The sequence below is a fragment of the Mastigoproctus giganteus genome, chromosome 13, assembly GCF_048544385.1.
Source record: "Mastigoproctus giganteus isolate SK-2022 chromosome 13, ASM4854438v1, whole genome shotgun sequence".
NCBI classification, from domain to species: domain Eukaryota; kingdom Metazoa; phylum Arthropoda; class Arachnida; order Uropygi; family Thelyphonidae; genus Mastigoproctus; species Mastigoproctus giganteus.
This window is the reverse complement of record NC_143587.1, coordinates 54,799,111-54,803,426: the sequence shown is the minus strand read 5'-3', so window position 1 is coordinate 54,803,426 and position 4,316 is coordinate 54,799,111.

Genomic DNA, 4,316 nt, shown 5'->3' with positions numbered 1-4,316 from the left:
ATCTTTCTAGGACTTTTGATCAGTGCCGGACAAAGGTATTTTCGCGCCCCTGGCAGAAAGATTTTTCAGCGCCCCTTTACTAAGGCTATACAGGAACTCCCCTACTTACGTAAGAGTTGCGTTCCGCGGAACGCTACGTAAGTCGGAATTTCCTCCATGCTTGTGCAGCACTCGAACTGTGCTCGCTGAATTAATTGAATCAAAAAAGAAATGTTCAACGAACATGTAAATAGAATTATTTATTGTATTTATTCAAATTTTTTATCTCATGCGCAGGAAAAATTACAAAAGCGTGTAATTTATAAAATTACAAAAAAAGAAAGGAGACAGCATAAGTAAGTTTTTACCTCTCTAGCATCTTTGCCAGAATCCACGTCTGCAGTTGATAAGTACGCCGCTGCGGAGGTTGAGGGCTCTGGAGATTTAGGAGGGGTCGACTGCTCAACCTTACGAAAGAACATATTAATGAATGACTGGACGGTGGCTTTGTTCCTTTCATCGTAGATTTCTTTGTATCAAGCAAGCAAGCATATCATTCACCCCTCTGTTAACTTTTAAGAATCGTTCGCTGTTAGGATCCATCTTCTCAAACCTCGCCATTGCCGATGCAATTTCACGAAATGCCATTGCTATCTCTCTCTGGTAATGAAGCATCTCGGCTCCTCATTTGGTTATCTTGTGCTTCGTCAGCATTTTCTTTTTTCACTATTGCTGCCTGCAAGTCAATAAGTTCTTCGTTAGATAATTCCTTCTCTTCTTCCTCTATTAACTCCTCCTCTATTAACTCCTCCACAATCTTTGGCATCGACCTCCAACTGAAGTAGCTCTGCAACCTTTACAATCTGATCTGTAACCTCTTCATATGATTAGTTTTTTTTTTTTCAAATCCTTTGAAGCCTTTTACGTGCCGTGTGCATATTTTCATTTAAAAAACTTTTAGTAATTTCCGCCCAGGCCTTATTAATGTTTAAGCCTCAAAGAGATATTGTTATCCACACTCTCTGGTTCAATCGGTAATGCACGGGTAGGGTGGCTTTATTGATGTCCTTAAATGCATGAAGATTTCCAAAATGGTACACAAGCAGTGGTTTTAATCTGTAATCTCCCGCTGCATTAACCCCAAGCAAGAGCGTGGCCTTTTGACTTCTTGAAACCTGGCATTGTATTTTTCTCTTTGGTTTGTTAGATCCGGCTTTTTTTTTTTTCCAGTCCAGAGCAGTCTCGTTAAAAATTAGCTGCATTGAATAGCCGCCTTCATCAATACTTTTTTTCCAACACATCACAAAATTTCTCTGCAGCTGCAGAACCGGCACTGGCGACTTCACCGCATATTTTATGTTTTGGAAACCAGCGCGATGCTTGAACCTATTAAACCACCCGTTGCTTGCCACGAACTTGGGTTGGGGTTCGCCGTACTTATCCTTAATATCTTTATAAATACTTATTGCTTCTGCTTGAATGGTCATTAGACTCAGGGGCACTCGCTTCTGGATCTGATTTTCCATCAATATTATTAATGGCTGTTCCATCTTCGATATAGCGCATGAACGCTGTTTTGTGATCTTTTTTTTTTTTTTTTTTTTTTTGATTTGGTAGTTGTTGGCGCATCGGCTTCTGTGGCCATATTGCACCTCCCAAGGTTTTTGCAGTACTTTGATCCAAGCCCGAGGCGGGAATCGAACCCGCAACCTTTGGGTTGCCGGGCAGGTACTTTACCCACTCGGCCAGCCCGGTCGGCAGTTTTGTGATCACTGTTGATCTTAAGTGCGTTGATCCTTTGACATGTTCTTTTATACGCGCACTGTCCTTTAAAATAGTATTCACTGTTGAAGCAGCAAGACGTAATTCTCTTACAATAGATGACAAACTTTGTCCTGCTTCGTACTTCTTAATCATTTTCATCTTCATTTCTAAATCAATTTCGTTTCGTTTTCTGGCACTGCCAGCACTTGCACTTTCCGTTGGCCCCTTTGCCTTCACCATTGTAATAAGTAAATAGGGAAGAGAAGTTTCTGAAAATTTGTGTTTTATATGATTGAAGATTTCGGTGAATGGGGAACACATTTCACCATAATACCGTAATGTAAAAAGCCACAGAATTCCAGTTATCGGGATTATCGCCAATGCAATAAGATCGAGTTTACTACACGTTTATAATAGATTGCGTAAACAGAAAAGTCGATTAAACTGGAAAGTGCAAATTATTTTTATTGTGTTTTGGTCGTGATCTCCAGAAACGTGCCTTAGAAAAATACCACAAAGGCGTTTAAAATTGGTTCTTATAATGGGAACATATTATTATTAGCCATATGGTACAAGGAAGCTTTAGGCTTATGCTGTACCACGCAAGAGAGAGAGAGAGAGAGAGAGAGAGAGAGAGAGAGAGAGAAGTAAAAGGAAATCACCAAGAAAGAGAAGAATGATGATATCCAGCTCAGGACCCTGGGTGAGCCAAGCCCATACTTACCCAGATGTGAGCCCATGGGGATTGTTTGTTTGGTTTTTAGGAGCATTAGCAACTAAGGCCATATTGCTCCGGGAATATGCGGTGGTCATTCCCTTGGCCTTTCCGCATCCTCCGTATTTGGTGGTGACGGTCTCGAACCCCGGTCTAATCAAGAAGCGTGTGCTACGCACTGCTGCTCCTTCCCACCTGGCTACGGAGACGCCGCCCATGGGGAAAAATATGATAACGATGAAAGGTAGTGCAATTTACATTATAAATTTGACCTTTTAGAGAGAGAGAGATAAATAGCTTAGTAATATAGCGAAATTTTAAACTCCCAAGGACCTGTACTTTATTCAGAATTGTGGGGAAATTCTGGTTGCTATAATTGCAGTAAATTAAAATTAACATTGTTAACTACAGTTAAAAAAAAAAAATTGATTTAAAATTTTCTGTTTATACTCCGGGACGACTAAACGGTCAGGGGAGTTCACAATATAGACAGCATACAAGAAACAGCACCGTATTTAGCAGTCACGGGCTTGAACCCCGGTAATCCCAGGGACTCACATCTGGTGAGTATGGGCTTGGAACACCCAGGGACCTCTCTCTCTATCTCTCTCTCTCTCTCTGTGTTTTGGATTTAGGGATGCTATACCAAATATCAATTTTTTTTTCACTCTTTTTTTATTTTTTTATTTACCCTACCTTACCTGACTACCTTAGGCTTTTCGCTTTATGTCAGTTAATGGCATAATCCAATCATCATCATCATATATGAAATTGGTGAAGCAAACTCACCGCTTTTTATACAATCTGGTTAAACGTTTATATTTTCTGCCATTGACACCTTTGGCTATATTCGCCATCTGAAAAACAGAAATGGCATTTGATTCTTGATTAGATTTACATTTAGCAAATTTTATTAAATTTACATTAAAATTAAATAAATTAATTAATAAACTTGTCTATCATTATCCCGATTATAACTTAAAACATATAAACTATTTTTAAATAAAATTAATTACACGATAAAAGAAGCAGTGATCAGTGAAAAACTGGTCATAAAATGAATCTACGTGTAAAATATCAATCATTTGAAATATTTGTAGTTAATATATATTTGCAGTGTTAGTAATATATACTGTATATATTTTTTTTTTCTTTCGGTCTGTACGTTTCAGTTGGAAATGGTGTACAGTAGTATATAATAGTAAAGCCAAGTTAGGTTCCCTTAGTATTGAAAGGGAACCTAAAACAAGAAACAGAAAACATAAAAATAAAAATAACCAAGAAATGAAATACTAGATCGATTAAGGACAATCAGCTTAACGCTAATTCTGGTGCCAATTTGTTTGTGTTCTCTCGTTCTCTCTCTCTCTCTCTCTCTCTCGCTCTCGCTCTCGTTTTCCTTTATCTTTTGTCCTGGTACACAAATTTGATATTAGAAGTGGGAGTATTCCCCCCCCCCCTCTCTTTCTCCTGTATATACGTTGTTTGACATTGAATTGGTGTTGAGTATTCATTTCCTCAACTAAATTACTCCACATGAGTGGTTACCTGGACAATTAAAAGTGTATATTGGAAGCCCCCTTCTTTTACTGTGTATGTGAATCACTTCATATAACTTAGAGCAGTCACGTGAGTTCAAGGCATGCGATCACTTGTCGAAATCATTATTTCGATAAGCATTAAGTAAACACAAACTCTATAGTGGAAAGTGTCAAGTTCCGAGAACAAGTGTGTATAAAAAGAAGGCCTGGCACTGTTCATTCTCACAAGAAACTCTTACTTAGACGGAAAAATTCAGGACCACATGTTTTTTTTTTTTTTCAGTTTTGCAGTAATTCAGTTTTCAAAGGTACATAAA